The sequence below is a fragment of the Pinus tabuliformis genome, chromosome 5_2 (assembly GCF_031772625.1).
Source record: "Pinus tabuliformis cultivar Carrire ecotype Pingquan chromosome 5_2, CPIR1, whole genome shotgun sequence".
Lineage (NCBI taxonomy): Eukaryota > Viridiplantae > Streptophyta > Pinopsida > Pinales > Pinaceae > Pinus > Pinus tabuliformis.
The window spans coordinates 1,027,072,251-1,027,093,724 of record NC_142306.1 but is presented as its reverse complement, the minus strand read 5'-3'; positions in this window follow the sequence as shown (position 1 = coordinate 1,027,093,724).

Below are 21,474 nucleotides of genomic sequence, written 5' to 3'. Positions count from 1 at the left end.
CTCAAAGAAACACACTCCTCTACCTCCAACTTATAGATATTCATCACTCGAATCCCTATCTTCCTTAATTGACCCGTGGCTATGTGTCAAAGGAATGCCTTTCCTTTAGAGAAGATCACATCATAACCTCTATCATCAAGCATGCAATAGATACCAAGTTCTTATTTAGTCCAAGCACATACATAACATTCTTCAAGGTGAGTGGAGCCCCATGCTCCCTTTGAAAAGTAATCATGCCCAATCCAGTAACACTATACTTCCCATCGTCACCCATCTCGATATGCATATGGAGATATTTCTCCTCTAGGTCACTAAATAACTCTTTGTCACAAGTCATGTGGAATGAAGCTCCACTATCTAAGTACCATACACTTCCCATCATTGATGACACCACACATTCAATGAGGGAAATGTCCAATTCGAGTTGAGAGGCCAAAGCCTCACCCATCACTCCTCCTAAGGACTTCTTCTTGGAATTCTTGAGTGGACAATTTGTAGCAAAATGGCCAAGCTCTTACCTCCCTTGGACTTCTTTCTTCTTACCTCCATGCTAAGAATCCGATTTGTAATTGGAATCTTTCCCTTTCCCCTTCTTCACCTTAATCGCTAAGGCAAAATTCTGTTCATCATCAGTCTTTGATGAAGAATTATCCTTGGTTTTCCACCTGATCTCCTCCTATATCAAATTTGACCAGAGTCATTCACAATCTAGTAGCTTCTCCCGACCATTGATAGAGTCTTGATAACTATGCCAACTCTTTGGGAGTCCTAGAAGAGAAAGACTCACCATATCAACCTCAGCAACCATGATTCCAACACTTCCAAGTTCATCATGACACTTAGTGAACTTGGTAAAGTATTTTGGAATCATCTTGCCTTTCTCCATTTTGATCTTTTGAAGTTTATCCTTCAATGCCAATTTCCTTTAGTCATTGTTGTTATGATACAAGTTCGTCAATTTTTCCGACATAGAATATGGAATTTCCTTACCATGGAGACTCAAGATAATGTGGTCTTGAACTCCCTCAAGGATTATCCACCTCGCCTTCACCACACACTTCTTCCATTCAGCCAGATTCTATGCATCTGCTGTTATTTGCTTAGGAATTTCTTGATCTACGAATTCCTTCAAGCCATTATCTTCTAACACAATGTCCATTATGTCCCTCTAGGCTATAAAATTTGAGTTGCCTTCCAAGGCATACTTGAGCCATAAACCGTAGAAAGCCATCTACCAATCCTGGAGTATGTATTACAAATTCGAATTTCACCTGTAACCCAAAACTCAAAACTTTAAAATCTCCTCTAGTGTACTATCTTTAGCTCTGATGCCATCTAGAATTTCCTATAGATTCACAATATCATGTAATTTACTAAAGCACGGGACAAGAATCTACTTCTACTTTCAACCAACGAAAGCCAATAGATCGATGAAAACAATATGAACAAGAAGAATAAAAATCAATGGTGCACAACACAAGATGTATCTGGGGAAAGCCATTGCTCAAAACCCCACTATCTGTATTCCATATATTAGAAATATGAGTGAAGATACAAGGCTTTTTCTCACTAGAACAATTCCACACAAGTATGCTCAACTCTCTTAATTCACAAGAAATATCTTGGCCAACACTTTAGCCTATTCAACAGCTCTCCAAACCCCTAATCTCTTGTGTAATTCCTAGGATGAATAACCCGTATTTAAAGGGAATTCATGCTTCCAAAACTGCACAATCCAAAATTAGGTCCTTCTTGGATTGCATGCATGATCTATGCAACTCAGTAAATCATACAACTGATAGTACATTGTCCCTACACTCTAGTATCGATTGTGTCTTTCTCAGAATCGACATGCATGAGTTTCTGATGAGGGAATCTTTAGTTAAATAGAGTGACACTTGTGGATGCACTAGTGCACTAACTAACTGTTAACTCTCTATTAGTTCCTCAAATAGTTTGGAACTATTTTAACTGAACATAAATAAGTAAACAGAGCGATCTAATTATAACTCACAATTAAACTCATCCTAGACCCCTAAAATTTAGGGAGAACATATTCATGACTTCAGAAAGACTTCCAACTTGAAATTCCTAAGCTAATTAATTTAATTAAACTTAATTAACTATTTACAAGTTGCTATGAGAATAGAATTCTATTTTAATTCTCAGTTTAATTCAAGGACAAATTAAACTAGAATTCCTTGTTGCCATTTCTCAACAAGGTCAATGAAAGATAAGTCCACCTCTAATTGTAAAAAAGGATCCAAGATCATTCCAATTGCGTGTTTGTACTACCAACTGGCATTTTCCTTTTTGGTAAGCTTGAATGATGAAGTGGTCCACATATAGTTGGTGCAGGATTCCTCTGTGATGCAAGAACAAGACAATCTACATTATCAACATTTTAATGAATATTAATCCTAGAAATGCATATAACGAAGGTAATCTTATATAAAATACAACCCAAGTGCAAATATTCACTATTGCATTAAAATAATGTAGAAAGCATTCATAACTGGTAAACCAAGGGATAAGTGGGGCTTCATATGAATACAAAGGTTCATTAAGTACAACAATTGAGGGGCCTGACATCCCCCCATGTTGATCATCTTGCATGTCCTCATGTAAGTGAATCAAATGATATACTAATGTTCCCTTGCAAAAGGACAAAATTGAACCATAAATGTTCCTGCATCCACATGTAAACAAATGTTCCCTACTAGATTTGACTGTTCTAAAAGATAATGAATGTTGGTTCATTCCTGTATTGGATTATTTATTCATTAATACTGATCCAAATAAATTTTGATGTTAGGGCTACTATAGGAATGCTAATAATGTCATTACTACAATAATAGTGTTATCATGAAATAGCCAACAATCAAAATTTCCTCAAAGAATATAAAGAGCAATCCAAATCAGTAGGTCTTCACTTTCATTAGCCTCATTATTATAAATATAAGTGATTTTATTTGGAAGCCAAGGCATTAAAATGGATGGAAATATGGAAAAAGAAATATGACAAAATGATACCTTTCGAGGATGTCCATCTTACCATTACCCAAGAGTATAGTTGAAGCTCCTCTTGTTTAGGCAAAGTGAATCACCTGCACTAAGGGTCCCACATCCATAAAAACCAAATTATTTTTGAAAGATATAACTCCAAATCACATTACTAATAAGGATCTCAAATCCATTCTCAGAGAGATATGATATTGAGTTAAGGGAAAGAAAAAAACAACCAAGGAAATCATTGTGTAAAAATAAATTTAATACCACAGGAATGGACTTGTTGCCAGGAGGTGTCTATAGCCTTGACATGGATGTCTTTTAACCCCATGAAATGCTTATGTCCCATCTATTAGATATAAATTCAAAGCCAATTGAAAGCATTTATATTTGTTAAGAAATTAATTGAAGGTCATTGTCCTGGCTTGGTAACCAGCTAACGACAACACCATTCATAAGAACTAACAATAATGAATAAGTTGGTTCATGATGAGACCTATTGTCTTCCATATTTTCAACTAATAGCTATTTCCCTGGCTTGGTGACCAGTAGCGGTAATGTCATTCTCATTAGGACCCATCACCATGATAGGTCGACTCGTAATGAGATCTTCCATCCCTCAATTAATCATTTTAAAAGAAATTATGATTATAATTAACCTTAAATAGGTTACTTAATATATGGGGAGGAAAATATGCTCCTTAATAGCATGGGATGGCATGAAAAGTTTTTAATTACTAATTTTTACTGATAGGTCATTCTACCTTAAAGACTCACTTTAAAGAAAGCAACTCAGATAATGACTGAAAGATTCCTCAATTTGATCGTGCTAGGGTTCTCATGAGAGCTCATTAGCATTTTATAGGGGTGGTACACCATAGGATGCTTTTCATTAATACCTTCGAAGAGAAACTTGAAATGGTTTCTTGGATGACAGACTGTTAGAATGAATAGGGCAGAAGAAGGTTTTTAAGCTTATGAATGGAAAGTATTAAATATAACGATAAAAATCCCCCTAACTGACCCAATGAATAAACTTGGCCAATAATCAAAGTCAATTTATAAAATATGAGGCATTAAGAGTGAATTTCTTCTGACAAGTCTTACCACAAGAGTGCTTACGAAAGAAATTTCAATAGTTGTGCCTTAAGACTTGCAGTTTCAAGAGTGCTACTATACAATTTTATTTCAGATGGCATTTTTATTATTCTTATACCACTCTACCCTTACTTAGAGAGAGGAATATCTCCTTCAAGTGTAGGAGTACTTCTAATGTAACCATGTGTGTTATGAAACCAACTCACAAAAAGATAGAAAATATAGTTGAACGCCTTAGAATTCAGCCTCTTCGAGCGGGCAACCTCCTTTACTTTACACAAATGAAAAATTCTTGGATGATTCAAATGACAAAACCTCCTTTCTATATATAGGAGTCTAAGGAGTCACAATATAACCCAGCCGACCCAACAATAATAATATAAAGCCACAAAAATAAAAATAGAGGGATTCTATGGGGCACAGTAATAACAATATGGGGACAATAGGGGCACAACAATATTAATAAGGGATACAACTACAATAGTAATGGGGTAATCACTAGTATTATAGGGACCTAACATCCTCCTCTCCTTCACAAAAGTGTTGTCCTCAACGCTTGAGTAGTTCTGGATGCTTCTGTATAAAATTTTCATCCTCCCATGTGGAATCTTCAGCGGATAAGTTCTTCCACTTGATGAGATACTCCGAAATTGATCGATGTCGTCGCTGTCGAGTTCTTATTTCTGTGACTACTTCTGGTTCCAATATAATTTTTCCTTCCTTGTCAAGTTCTGGAAATATTGTTTGAACTGGGAGCTTGTCTCCTATAACCTTCTTTAAACATGAAACATAGAAAACTGGGTGCACTCGACAAGCTGCAGGAAGCTCCAATTTGTATGCCATCGTACCAATCTTTTGCAACACCTTGTACTGACCATAATACTTTGGTGATAATTTTTTATCCTTCATAGCTTGCTTGAGGGAAATTTGTTTATATGGTTGTAGCTGTAGGAATACCCAATCACCTACATCAAAACTTCTTTCGTTGCGATGTTGATCTGCCTGTTGTTTCATTCTATTCTGTGCCAACACGAGGTTATCCTTTAAGAGTTGGAAGACTTGTTGTTGATGTTCGATGTGATGTTCCACTCCTTGAACCTTAGAATTTTCTCTTAAATATGATGTGATGGATGGTGGCTGATATCCATAAAGTTCCATAAATGGGGTCATTTTTTTGTTGTATGGAAGGAAGTGTTATACCATCATTTAGCCAGAGGCAACCATTTGACCCATTGTGTCTGTTTATCAGATACAAAGCAACGAAGATATCCTTCCAAAAATTTGTTTACTATCTCAGTTTTCCCATTAGATTGAGGATGATAAGATGAGCTATGAGCTAACTGAGTACCAAGACAGGAAAATAATTCTATCCAAAAATTTCCAGTGAAAATGGGATCTCTATCACTTACAATAATCTTTGGATTTCCATGTAGCTTTTGAATTGTTTCCATAAATGCAATAGAAAATGTTCTGGGATGTGATAATGCACAAAAGTGTGCATACATGGTAATTCTATCAACTACCACCATGATGACACTTTTTCCCTCAGACTTGGGTAAACCTGTGATAAAATCCATTGAAACCTCCTCCCAACGTTGGCTTGGAATGGATAAAGGTTGTAATAGACCCAGGGTCTCAATTGTTTCCACTTTATTTTGTTGGCAAACCAAACATTCCGCCACAAACTTTTGAATATCTGATTTAAGGCCATCCCAAAAAATTCCTTCTTAACCCTGTGGTAAGTTTTTAAAAATCCTGAGTGCCCTCCTAAGGGAGAAGTGTGCAATGCCATAAGAATCTTTTGTTTGAGTTGGGAATTCTTACAGAGGTATAAGCGATCTTTGTACCATAATGAATCATTTTTCCAGCTAAATGTATCAGATGTACCGGAATCTTGTTGTAACTTTCGAATAAGTTCCCACACTTCTTCATCATTCTTCCATGCCTCCCTTGCTTCGTTTATCCAATCTGGTTGGATAATAGAAATGGTGCACAAAAATGCTTCCACATCCTCATCCTTTCTTGAGAGTGCATCTACCACCACATTTTTCTTCCCTTTTTTGTAGATGATTTCAAAGTCATAACCCGACATCTTTGTGACCACTTTTGTTGCTTTTCAGAGGATAATCTTTGTTCTAAAAAGTATTTAAGGCTATCATGATCCATTTTTACCTTGAAGTGTCTCCCCATTAGGTAGGGTCGCCATTTCTTAAGTGCGTGTAGTATTGCCAACATTTCCTCCTCATAAATAGCTTTGTGTAAAAACTTTCCCTTGATTGGATGACTTTCAAAAGCAATGGGTCTTTCACCTTGCATTAAAACAACACCAATTCCATTTCCTAAAGCATCACATTCCACAATAAAGGTTTTTGTGAAGTCCGGTGTAGCTAAGACCGGTGCTTAGCACATTGCCTCTTTAAGATGTTTGAAGGCCTTTGTTGCTTCTGGAGTCCATGAAAATGCATCTTTCTTCAATAATGTTGTTAGAGGTGCTGCTATTCTCCCATAATTCTTAACAAACTTGCGATAATGCCCTGTCAACCCGAGAAATCCTCACTGATGCTTTATGGATGTGGGGATTTTTCATTCCTTCATGGCTTTAATTTTGCTAGGGTCTACCTTAACTCCTTCATGAGATACAATATGACCCAGATATTCCACCTCTTGTACTCCAAAGAAAAATTTGGATCTTTTTGCATATAACTGTTTCTTTTCCAATAGTTCTAGCACCTTATCAACATGTTCAACATGATCCTTCCAAGAATTGTTGTAGATTAGTATATCATCAAAAAATACTAACACAAATTTTCTAAGGAAGGGTTTGAAAATGGAATTCATCAAACCTTGAAATGTAGAAGGTGCATTGGTAAGGCCAAAAGGCATGACCAAAAATTCATAATGACCCTCATCAGTTCTAAATGTTGTTTTCAGAATGTCTTAAGTCTTCATTCTGATTTGATGATATCCTGAACGAAGATCCAACTTGGTGAAGTAAATTGATCCATGCAATTCATCGAGTAATTCATTAATGACATGAATGGGAAACCTATCTTTAATAGTAAGCTTTCTAAGCTCCCTATAATTCGGACACATGCACCATGATCCATCCTTCTTGTGCACCAATACTAGAGCAGAGAAAGAACTTTGACTAGGTTGAATTATACTAGCCTCTAGCGTTTCTGTAACCATATGTTCAATTTCACTCTTTTGGGCATAGGGATATCTGTATGGCCTGATGTTTGGAGTAACACTTCCTGGAATCAGATGAATAGCATGATCATGATCATGAATAGGTGGGAGACCTTTGGGAGTCTCAAATACCTTGGAATGATTGTCCAAGAATTTTTGGAGATCTAGAGAAATAGATGATTCTGATGTGGAAACATCTAGCGAACAAAATTGTGCAATTACACCCTCTTTGTTGCTTTTTTAGAAGCTTTGTCATACCGTTAGAGCTGATTATCCTTCCTGATTTCCCTGCAATACCCCTTAATTCAAATTCCTTTCCTTCCGAAGAAAATTTCATGAAAAGTTCTTGAAAATTAAAAGTTATTGTACCCAAGGATTGCAACCATTGGACTCCTAGTACAACATCAGCACCTCCCATTGGAATGGAAAGCATTGGGCTAGTCAATACATATTCTCCCATGGATAGCTTGATATTATGGAAATTTCTAGAGCAATTTATCGTTCCTCCATTTGCAATCATCACTTGACACTCTGGTGCTGGATATAGGAAGCAATTCAATTCTTTTGCTATCTTACAATGAATAAAATTGTGGGTACTTCCTGAATCAATCAACACTATTACCTTTTTCTTCTTGATTTGTCCTTATATCTTGATGGTTTGAGGAGTGGTAATTCCAGCCAATGTATTACAAGATATGGTCAGATCCATTTCTTCTTTATCTAGGCTTTTTTCCTGGAGTATATCCTCTTCTTTTGACCTTTCTTGCTCCTTTTCTTCTTCCTCTTCACAATCTATGTAGAACAATTTCTTCTCAGCACACTTATGACCTTTAGTGTATTTGCTATCACAACTGTAACAAAGCCCTTTTTCTCTTTTTTCTTCCAATTGTTGTGGTGTTAACCTTATAGGTTGTGGAAGACTAGGGGCAACAACACTTCCATCTTTATAGTTGTGAGTGGTATGCTTCCTAGTTGCCATAATTTTGCTTTCCATTTTTCTTGCTAACCTAAATGCCTTCTCTAATGAATCAGCTTCCAAAAGGCGAACACCATGTTGGATATTATCCTTTAAAGTCCCTATGGACACATCAATCCTATGCTCCTCTAGAATGTTTTTTACCCTTATGTTCAATTTTTGGAACTCCTCAATGTGCTCCATTATTGAATCCTTTTGTTTGAGACTTATCAATTGGCTAAAAAAAGTGTTTCTTTTTGTATCCTCATAATGTGCTATCAATTCTTCTGTAAAAATTGCCCAAGTGATAATTTGTTTATGAGAGCAAAGCCATTGATACCATACAAATTGATTTTGTTCCAAATATAAAGTTGCAATACGTACGTTTTGTGTGTTTTGCACATTATTGAGATTGAAAAATTGCTCCATCTATAATATCCATATTGCGGGATCCTTGCCATCAAACTTCCTCATATCGATTTTTGGAATATGGTGGGTCTTTGATCCAACATTAGAGTCTATGAAATCATGATTAACATTTATTTTGTTCTAATCATGAGTTTCCTTTACTACCATTTCACCATTAGTAAGCATTTCTTGTAGAAACTTTGTTAAATCTGTCTTCAAAACTTCCATGCCTGTCTTCAAAGCTGTCTTCAAATCTATCTTCAAAGCATCCATCTTAGCTTCCACATCATTCATCTTAGCTTCCACGTCATTCATCTTAGCTTCTACGCCTTTCTTTAAACAATCCATCTTAGCTTCTACACCTTTCTTTAAACCATCCATCTTAGCTTCTACATCTTTCTTTAAACCATCCATCTTAGATTCTATTCTTTTTTGTGCAAGTGACACTTGTTGCACTTGGTCTCATAATTTTGATATATCATGTTGCATTTCTTCCTCTTCTTCATGAGTCATGCTAGAGCTTTCAGGTTGCTTACTAGGTGTTTGCATTTTCTTTCCTCAGGGCATGAATTACCGATAATAATGCTTTAGTATGCCCTTTGAATTCCTTCAAACTAATTTTTCAAACCAATCTTATGCAAGAATTAAAAAAACTACACACCTTTTTTCACTTTGTAGGAGCTTGACATTGAATCTGATGTATCTTTGTAATTTCAAATCATCCAGTTCTGAAATTGTGACTTGCAGTAGCCCTCTGCGTCCTCTTTCTAATGCCACCAGTATGATCCAAATTGGATTCTCCAGGGAAGAGTTATGCCAAATCTCCTATAGTGACCTGATTATAGACTAGTTTAGTAGAGCGAACTTGTACGATGTGCCACGAGTCGCTGTTTCGACCTTTGGATCTCAAAAATATATGCAAGAAACTATAGTCTGTCCTCTTCCTATACCTTCTTACGAAATTTCAATCTGATGCTCAGAGAGAAAGTTATGACAATTTTCCTCAGGTCACCTGTTTGGAATGTAATTTAGGAGTCTGCAAAAAGACCAACTTCCTCAGATCATATCTCCGCAAATATAGTTTGAAAAGCTCTGAAATTCGAACCCAAGGTTCAGTGTGATTTCCTCTCAAATGGTTTTTTTTAGCTTCTGAAACATCGCAGAAAAAAAGTGATAGCGAAAATGCCACGGTGACCTATTTGGAGCAGCAAAACCCTAGAATCCAAAGATCTGATTCCAAATGTTACGAAACCAACTCAAAAAAAGATAGAAACTATAGTTGAACGCCTTAGAATTCAGCCTCTTCCAGGGGGCAACCTCCTTTACATTACACAAATGAACAATTCTTGTATGATTCAAATGAAAAAACCTCCTTTCTATATATAGGAGTCTAAGGAGTCACAAATTAACCCACCCGACCTAACAATAATAATATAAAGCCACAAAAATAACAATAGAGGGATTCTATGGGGCACAATAATAACAATATTGGGACAATAAGGGCACAACAATATTAATAAGGGATACAACTACAATAGAAATGGGGTAATAACTAGTATTATAGGGACCTAACAATGTGTGTAAGAGAATGCTAAATATACTCACACTCAGTTGCAAAGAATAAACTTTAGCACATACCAGAGTATGAGAAACCAACTGCGTTAATTAAGATTGTAGCAAGAGATTTTGAATGATGGAGTAATATTGTGTACCGACAATTGTTTGGAACCAATTTTTAAAGGAGTTCACATATTCTTAGTCTTGTGATTCATTAGTAACTGGTGGTTTTCCCTCCTTTGTCATCTCATGTCAGTCTTCACAAGACTTCTGATTGATTTCTTGACTGCAGGTTGGATCTTGTGATAGACATGGCAATAACTCTTCAATATTTGTTTCCAATGGCTCCTCCTCCTCATCAAGTCTAATCCATGATTCTTCAATTTCCTCATTAGACTGACAAGGCTATTCAAAGAAAGCTTCTAAACCTTCTTGCAGGGATGGCTAATGGGTATTTTGTTCCTTTATCACATATGAAAATATGGATATGCTCTTAACTTCTGCAAAGATCTGTTCCTCCTGGGAAGCAGAGATGCCAGCTACTGCCAAGATTTAAGAAATCTCCTAGAGTGCATATCTTTTCAAGCATTTGATCATTCTTCTTTTGATAGCTAGAAGATCTTGTTAACACATAGACTAGCATATAGGGTGGGGGGGGGCGGGGTGGGGGGGTTTATAACACCCAAAAAACTTAAAACTTTTTTTGCAGGAAACGAAACAAACTAGTCTTGTGAGTTGTCTGGAAATACCATCCAGTATGCTTTAGCAAGCAAGAGAATCGCGCTAAAAAATCATTTGCAGGAAAAAAAAACAAGGCTTGTAATTTCTCTGGAAATACCATCCAGTATGATTTAGCAAGAAAGAGAATCCCACAAAAAATTCATTTGCAAGAAAGGAAACAAACCAGGATTGTGAGCTCTTTGGGAATACCATCTGTCAGGGTCCTATAATTTATAGGATCTCAAGGTGATTGAGTATCTCACATTTTGTAGATTTCATATTGTTCATAGATTTCAATATTCAATTGATTCCAAAAAAAAGGTATTTGAAAAAAAAGAAGGAAAAGAATAAAAGAAAAACATGAAAAGAAAAGAAAACCCTAAATATTGTTCAATTCATACAGTCTAAGCATGATTGAACAAATTTCAATTTTTGTTGATGGGGTAGAAAATAAATATCTTCCAAACAGTTTAAGCTCGGAAAATCTATGTAGAAATGAAATTGGTTCAACTATTCAATCTTAAACAATAGGAGAGATAAGCGATAGAGTAGGTTAGAAATTAAAAAAAAAAAAGTGAAGAAAGGGTCTGCAAGTTTAAATGCACACTGCAAAAAGAAAAAATGTTAGATTAGAAACAAAGGGTAGGTAGGTTGAAAGAATAATAAAGAGGAAAAATACATGAAAAATTCCTTCTAATGTATTATTCAATATTTCATGTATTTTTTCTAATGTGGAAAAAAGAAATTAATTAAGGATAGGGGTATAATAAAATACTCCTAACTTTATTCCATATACTCTGCCCTCATTCCATTTCTTTTCTCAACCCCACCACCCACGTGCCCGTCACATCCTTGGTTATACACCCCTCACCTTCCATCAAAATCCCTGCTCTCAACATTTGATCAATGGCTCATAAAGGTTTTCGGCCTCCCCTCACCCTCCAAACGTTAATGTTAGGGTTGGGGGGGCATCCAAAATCAGTGGTCTGGCTCCGCCTGTGTGTCACACTCACATAATTTCGCACCCCCCCACTGATTCCTCTTACTACTCAGGGGGGCCTTCAAAAAGCTGTTTCCTCTCTCAACAAACCACCCATCGAATAATGGAACCTCCACTAACCCTATGGTGACACGTCTTCATTCGCTGTCATGTCCGTCCACCACTCTCACTGCTCCACGCCACCACTCTATCCTATCCACCAACCACCTCCATTCCCGCGCAATACCTGTTGCACATTCAATTCGTTAGACTATTAGCCAATGGGCCCATGCCACTTCATGCCACTTCAACAGAAACTCTGCAAAGTTACAAATATGTTATCTCACACCCGTTTGGAGTTTACAGATTTTTTATATGTCTTTTATGCAGGGAAGGTGAAGTGAAAATTTGCAAAGATATACACAAAGTGAAGAAAAGCAGTCAAATTACCTACTCAGCAGCAGCAAGCTGCAATTGGTTGCATTTAGCAGGCATTCCCCTTCTTTAATCTCATTTTCCAATCACTCCCTTTCTATTTCCCTCTTTGTGTTCCCTCCTCTTTCATTACATTTTCGAATTTCAGTTCACCTACAAATCTAGATATAGTCTGCGTTTCAAATTTCTAGAAGATAGCCATGCCACCAAAGAAGAAAGAACAAGAGTTTTTCAATCCAATGGTGCACCCACCATTGGATTTGGACCCCAATGCACTTACAGATAGAGACTACAAGATAAACGAGACAGTATCAGAATTCAATCTCTTCGACATTTATTGTTGGTGGGAGGATAAATTCCTCGAGGAAATAGATGATGTAGGACACTGGGATACAAATTTACCTTTCTACATATTTCCCAAAACCCATAGCTACTCAGAATTGATCAGAAAATGCTAGTCTTACTATATCCCACAACAAAGAGCAGTAGTAGCCCTGCAAGAGAAATATTGTTCACCATTGGTGCCAAATCCATTATGTAGATGATGCAAGCTCATATCATTGAAATAACCACTTCTTTTTCCATGAAATCCTAAGTGAAATGTACCAGAAGTTAGAATTTGCTAAAATAGCTAAAACCCTGGAACTATTCATGACTGAAGAGGCCCCATTGCCTAAGAAAAATCCTCCATATCCATCCTCTTCTTTCCCTGATAGAACCAGACACAATCACTGTGCTTTCATTACTACTAGGGTATTATTCAAATCAATGGCTTGATGAGGCCATCATAGGTTTCCTATCCATATTGTCATCAAAGTCAAAGCCCTCTATCCTATTTAATTTTAATCAATTCATGGCAAAGGCCATCCATGAAGAATTCATAAATTTTACCGCATAGGAAGTATTTAAATATTATTCAGTATAGTTTACATGTTTGTGTATTTTCAGGCAGACAGGTTTCAGTTTGTGATGAGAAAGCTAAATGAAAGATCAAGAAGAATTCACATACAAAGCATTCATAAATATGTTTGTCCATCCAGCTATGAGCCTCCTAAGCAGTACAACAAAACCCAGAATTAGTGAATAAATCAAAAGATTTATGCAGTTGACTGACCAAGCTAGAACAGGAGATTGGTACTTGGTACCAAAAATACATTGAATTAAGGATATATGGATGTGAATTGGCCCCTTACAAGCTACCAAATTTCCTCCCCATGAGGATATTTGCACTAGAGTATATCAGGCAGATGATCAATGTAGATGAAGTGCACTTTGTGGCAACAAAGAAGAAGTCTTAATTTAGGATCAAATTCTAGATTGGTCCTTTTATTTGCAATGGCAGAGCAACGGGTGAGAAGGATGATAAGAAGTTGAAAGAAATGAATTTCAATCACATCTTCACATGGTCCTATGACCCATGGGGTATCATCTCCAAGAAAAGGGTGGAAAACAAATCAACACCTTATATTCACACTCATAGGCCTGAAATAGAGAAATTTGTGAACCAAACAGAGTGGATGCCTGAAACCTTACAAGAGGCTGAGGATCAGATACTTTCTTCTTCAAGTGCATAGTCACCTAGGACAGACTAGACAAGGGCAAGGAATGGGAAAAATAAGCAACTGGGAAAAGACAGAGAGAAGATCAATCACCAGGGACTAATACTTATATAAAGGAATTTAATATGAAATTTAGAAAAAGGACAAGGATTCATATGGACATGGACCTAGCTAAAGAATCACCACAGCAAATAGTTATCAACCTCAGTGACATTCCTGGTTCATCTCTAGTAGGAGGTCAATCTTTTCCTACAACCCTGATCTCATAAAGGCAACAAACTCTTGAAATTCCCAGATCTACCAATGTAACAGGAGAAAAGGAGGAGACCATTTTTTAGAATTTCAGAGAGATAAAGATCAGAAATGAAATGTTGAAAAATAGTACTTATGCTCAGTTCTGGAAGCAAAGTTCTACTTCCCAAGGAAAACTTCTATCAGATATCGATTCAGAGAAAAGGAAAATGCATATGGAATTCCTTGAGCCACAAACAACAGAACCTAAAACTTTAGCTGATTATAAATAGACTTCCTTTGAGTTTGATGCCAGAAATGTTCATCCTATTGATTAGTTGCAAATGCATAAGCAAATCGATGATATGATATCCTCCACTCTAACAAGTACCTCTATGAATTTGTTTAAAATGCAGGTGCCTTTATCAAATGCCCAATCTCAGCTGAAGATGGAAAACATTTCATCCCAATCAAAATATAACATAATTAAGTCCTTAGAAGATTTAGTGGTGAAAATTGGGTATGATCCATCAGATGTGAAAGTAGTAGAAGAGATTATTAAAAAGAAGGAGCTTGATATAACAGTCTTCAGAAAACAGCTCAAAATGCCTACGACAAAAGATCCCTTGACTAAAGAGATAGAGGAAACAGAGAGTCAAAAAGCAGAAATGATGAAATTGATAACGAATCAGTCATTCCAACTAAAAAAAATGGAAACAGAGATGGAGAAGATGGTACATGAAAAGGAGAAGGTTGCAGGTCTAGCCACCACCACTATGGAGACTGTTCCTCTTACAGCTATTCCCACAGCTACTCCAGCAACTACCAATACAGGGACAAAAAGCAGTGTATAATAACTAACCAAATCCATGGAGAGCATGAACCTTCAGATAGAAGAAATCAAGAGATTGGAAACTCAAGTCAACGTTTTACAGGACCAAATTAAAATAGCTGAGAGTGCACAATCAATAGAAATACATAGGGAACGAACATTAATTGAAAAATTGCATAAATCAAAAAAGGAGTCATCAATTGGTAACACTCTGGGAAGAGTAAAGGAAATCAACTGGAAATATATCATTGAGGGTATGAATGAGATTTGGCATAGCATCCAATTCATATTTGAGTAGAAGGAGCTAGTAAAAAAAGCTAAAGAGGTTATTTCAACCATTAATGAAGCATTGGGAGACGTACAAGTAACAACCAACAGAATCATCAAATTTACAAATTCAAAGAACAGGTATGAGCTAGAAGAGCTGGGAGTAGGAGAGAGAACAAAAACTATTGTATAGCTAAAGAAGGTATTAACGAAAAAGAACCTGATTGTACATCTTGAGGAGAAAAGCTAGAGTTTGGAGCTGAAAGTAAATAGAATTTTCAATTGAATTGAACCTTTGACACAAAAAGTTCTCCCTTATCTATTTTTCATTAATGATAAACTCATGACCAGAGAAGATTATGTCAAGAGGCTAAAAGACATTGCAAGGGATGTTGCCAGTCTCTGCAATATTAGAGACATCATGACAGGAAGAGCAATGCTGGATGTTATCAACAATCCAATTTTCATTGATCATGAATTGAAACAAATTTTTGTGATGAAGCCCACTTTTGCACAGTACACAAAAGCAGATGAGATATATCGCAAGTTAATTAAGGTTAAAATTCCAGATGAAGAAGAGTGGAGCAAATTGTGCAATTACCAGGAAGAACAAGACAAGAAAGATTAAAGAGTCAGCACCCAGTTGAGTCAGCGTCAAGGCAAGTCAGCAAATCCAGCACAATTTATTAAAGAACAACCAAATCAGACACTAAAGTAGAATTGATTACCCACCAGTGACATTCAGAAAAAAAGGCCAGATGTCGAAGTTAACTTATCGTGGCAACCTCGTGGTCACACGAGTCAAATGTTTATTTCTCTGTAACTAATAACATATTTCCAAGTGCATACGGTAGTTGTTATAGATTTTAGTTAAATACTTCATGTATTGGAAGTACTAGGAGTTGGACCTAAGTGATTGTAAAACTTTTATTTTAGAGCATTGTAATTTTGGAGCTGGAGCATCAATAATAAAGGTCAGTTTGCAAGATACTTGAGCTATTTTTATCTGATGATGTTTTTATTTATGCGTTAAATGTTTTTTTGTTTCCTTCATTGTGTATCATTGAAATCTTGTTGTAAAACAGAAATTTTAGAGTAAGATATGCCATTGGAGCACCTTATTTCTGTCTGTGTTTACTATATAAGTGTTTTCCTCTGAGGTATGGTTAAGAAATACTTAATTACTTTTTAAACACTACTGAGTTCACTATTCTACCATCTCATTCTTTATTTTTCTTTAAGATCCAGTAAACATAGTTAGCTAGCCTTGTGAATGCTCTGAAAAAAATTGATGCTACAATCCAACCTTTTGACTCCATAGCCCAATGGAAAAGGTTTGAACAAGATCTACCCCAACCAATCAAACAATCAATAAATTAATCAATCTTTTATCATTATAGCTAGCCTAAAACATTAAAACACTGGAAAGAAAGTCAAATCTCAAAATATACAGAGAGAGCCCTCTCTGAGCCTAGGATGGCTAGATCCTAGACTCCAAAGTGGTTTGATGTATCCTTTATGATTCTTTTTCTTTCCAATCTTAAAAACCATAGAACAATAACATATTAGCGACCATACTGGGGACTATTGAAAATTTGGCATTTCATTCGAATTCAGAGTACCCAATCAAAAGCTTTGTATGATAAGATAGTTCTTAAGATTGGTTTCCTTTCTACTCTTGTATATATTCAGTTTGTTTGTGTTTTAAATCCAAACACTGTCTCCCAAAATAATCTCTACTAGATCCCACCTAGATCCAAATCCTCCCACCATAGTGGACAATCCTAAAAAGATATTAAGAAAAACTCCTAGAACTGAGAGTCAGACAAGCAACAGATTTCTTCACAGAGCCAACTCTCTCCCTGAAAACTTTATTACCTTTTAGGATATCTAGTTTGATTTACACTTTGAACAAGGCTTATTCAGGACCAAATTAGAGAATTGGAAAGATCATATTATCTTTGATCCATTAGTTTTACCAAAGAGCCCAGTGAGAGACCTTTCTTCACAAACCAAATTAGATCTTCAGCTCTTACAACATTTTGATGCTCTTCAAGATTTAGTAACAGATATCATCTCAGAAATTGATGATGATTACCTTTAACAGCCAGTAGAATTAATTGGCTTAACCATAGCAGCTTCTTCCATCACATATCAATCTACACATATTCAGTCAGCGAGTCCTACTGCCTCCATAATCCCCACCCTTTCTTTTATCCTTCCACGTAGTGTTACTCGAATTCCCTTATTCTCATCTCCACCTAGTGTTAATCCAACTTCATCCATTGTTCAACTCCCTCCAATCAGTCTCCCTCTAACACCTCCATTTATTGTCAACCCTCCTTTTTTCCCTCCACCAATCATGGCAACCAGGTATGCTCCCTTGGTGTTTCCAGCCCCATTGCACAATATGCCACAAGACTATCAATCCAAAATCACACTATTTGATGGGACTAGTCCTTTAACAACCCAACAACATGTGGATAAAATAAATTCTTGTTTTGACTTACAAGAGGTAGATGAAGAAAGTGTTAATCTCGGAATGTTTGCTCAAAGGTTAGGAGGAGAAGTTTGAAAATGGTTTAAATCTTTGCATGCAAATAGTATAAATGATCTCCCTACATTCCACCAAACCTTTCTTGATAGATGGGAAGTCAAAAATAACCCTCTGCATATTTTATCAGAATATGAAAATATTAGAAGGGAAGTAGGGGAAAGTGTTCAAAATTATTTTGTTAGATTCAACAAGACATATAACGCAATTCTTGTAATATTTAACCACCACAGGATTTAGCTTTGATAAAATTCCCAGATGGCTTTGATGTAGATATGTCCTACCAGCTTAGGGAAAGGAATTCTCAAACATTAGAAGGGATGCAAAGAGATGTCGTAAGTGTAGAGGCTAATTTACAAGCAAAAAGAGCTAGGATGAGAACTGAAAGAAGAGTGACGATAAGAGAAGAAGCTTCAACTTCTATAGCAAATGCTAAGATTCATTCCTTAGTGAGGACCATGGAAAGAATGATGGAGAGAATAAATTTGAATGAGAGAAATATCCCTAGGGAAAACCCACTTGTTCCCGAGAACCGAAATCCAAATCCTAGAAGAAACCCTCCACAAATCAGACAAAGAGAACAAAGAGGCCCAGATCAACAAATTAGGCCCCCATTTCAAGAAAAATACGTTGATGAAGATGTGGATGTGGTTGAAGAATTTGAGGAAAATAAAATTAATTTAATGGGGACGAATGAATATGGTTTTGCTTTTCTTACACAAGAGGAACAGGAATTTTTTTTGTTAGATCAAACAGAGTTGGAATCTGATGACTATAAACATGGATTTGAGAATGCCATCTTAGAAGTCCACAGACAGTATAATATTAGGAGTAAGAAAAACAATGACAACTCAAACAAAAAGAATTATGATAACCCTGCCAAGAATATTGTCGATCTTGATCTCAAGAAAACAGTTGAAAGCTCTAAGAAAAATGTAAATAGTTAAGAAAAGAAGAACATAGAAAATTATACCAGGAAAATAATTGATGTTTCTAGTAAGACTTTCCAAACTAATATCCCTAGTACAAGTCAAAAAATGGAACTAGTCACAAAAGCAGTCGCTGAAAGAGATGATTTCTCAAATCTTCTTAAAATTCAAACACCATTAAGTATTGAGAATGAACTTTCTAAACTAAAAGTTTATATTCTTCTCACTGAATTGATAAACAAAAATGTGTATAGGCCTTAGGTCCTAAAGGTACTCAACATAGGAGAAATCATTGATACAGTAAACTTGAGTGATGACTAGCTTGAGCTTCTGTTTGGACCAGAAGTTTATGGCAAGTCTCAAGAAGGAGGTGTTCCCCCATTTTATGTCAGCCTTAATAGCCATGACAAAATTCTTCATAATGCCATGTTGGATTCAGGTGCATCACATAATCTTATGCCAATGACTGTTATGGAAAAACTTGGACTCGAAATGACTAAACCATACAAAGATTTATATTCATTTGACTCTAGCAAGCATTAGGGAAATTTTGAGCTCTAAAATGGGTCTCCTAAGGAAATTATAAAATAATAGTGGAAATAATAAAATAATATTAGATTACATCATCAAATTTTAGAGGGAAAAAAGAAAAAACTATTTTTTCAACTCTTATTTTCAAGTTATCTCCTTATGGTTTTACTCACATTTCGAGTGGTAAAACTCATTGGATGAAAAACTTGATTCCTCATCCAAGGAGTACCCATGTTGCATACTTTCGATGGACCCTACTACGTGAGAAATGAGAAATACATTAAAAATGTTATTGTAATCACATGTTTTCATGTATTTCTCATTTTTTGTGTTGTAGGGTCCATTGAAAGTATGCAACATGGGTACTCCTTGGATCAGGAATTAAATTGCGCATCCAACGAGTACTCCCACTCAAAATTTGAGTAAAACATTAGGGAGATAATTTGAAATACAAGTTGAAAAGTAGTTTTATTATTTTATTATTTTTTAATATTTTTACTCTTTTACTCCAAAAATGGTGAATCATTCCCCATGGTTGACATAATCATATTGAATCTTATTGATTCTTATAAAGTTTATTTTGGTTGTAAATTTTTCTTAGGAGGCCCATTTTAGACCTCAAAAGTCCCCTAATGGTTAGGTGTCTAGGTCTTATCAAGGACCTCTGTGTCACATTAGCCCAAATACCAGCAAAATTTTTAGTGATGGACATAGTTGTAGCAGACATTACACCTAAGTATAGCATGTTATTTTCACGCTCTTGCGCAGCTAAGTTACAAGGAACACTTCAAATGGATATGACATATGCCATAATAACAATATTTGGTCAATCAAGAAGATTGTATAGGGAAACCTTAATGAAATATATGGTGAGCAACCAAGAAAATCCAGACAACTATCCCCTCTATTCTATCCATACTGATCTTGATTCCTTCATTCTATACAATGATGGAACTATAGATACATAGGTCACTGATGCAAAAAAATGATTTTAATGAAAAAAATGACCCAAAAATACCCATTGTGCAACAAAACCCTGAAAGAAAGCCTCTTTGGAATATGAATTTGAATGTCTCACGTGGTAAAGCAGGTTCAGGGGCTGGAGTCTGGTTGTATAATTCAAAGACTAATCAGGGTGAAGGTCATTCTTATAAATTCAATTTTATGTGTACAAACAATATAGCAGAATATGAGGCATTACTATTAGGCTTGAAATTGCTTAAAAAATTAGGTGCTAGAAGAATTTCAGTCCAGGGAGATTCTGAATTGATCATAAAACAAATTAAAGGACAATACTCTACAAAGCATCCTAGATTGAGAGAGTACAGAAATGTTGTGATTGATTTCATAAGAACATTTGAAGAGTATGACCTTGCTGTCATCCCAAGCATTTAGAATTTCCTAGCAAATGGTTTAGCTTTTTTAGCCAACACCTGCAAATTAGCTCACCAAAACAAACAATACACAATCGAGGTGAAACACCGTCCTGCAGTTCCTGATAACATGAGATACTGGCAAGTGTTCGGAAGTGATAAAAAAATTGAGTTTTTTACAATTGAAATATGAATTTGAGAATAGCAACATGGATTTGAAGGATAGACTAGACAATCAAACTAATGTACATATTAGTATAGAGAAACTTGTTGTTTTTTATGTAAATATTTCAGCAAATAAAACTGTATATAAAACTGAAATACATAAAGACCCAGGAAAAGGAGGAATTCAGAGCACTTCAACTCAAGGATAATGCTTTGCCTAGAGGGATTACCCATTTATAAGAAATGTTTGACTTTAATGATGTTTCCAAAAAGCCAAAAACGGAACCAACAGGAACAAACCTTGAAGAATGCAACATAGGCAGTGAGCAAAACCCCAAAATCATAAAACTGTCAAAATCACTACCTATCATGGAAAAATGAAGGTATATAGCTCTGTTTAAAGAATTCATAGATGTATTTGCTTGGAGCTATGAGGATTTGAAAGCTTATGATACTATCATTATGCAACACAAAATTCCAATGAAGGAAGACCAAGAACCATTTAAGCAAAAGTTGCATAGGATAAATCATGTCCTAATGCCCTTGGTTGAAAAAGAAATCAAGAAAATGTATGAGGCTAAAATCAGAGTCCCAATCAGATATTCCAAATGGGTATCCAATATTATGCCTACAAGAAAGAAAACTAGTGAAATAAGATTGTGCATTGACTTTAGAAATTTAAA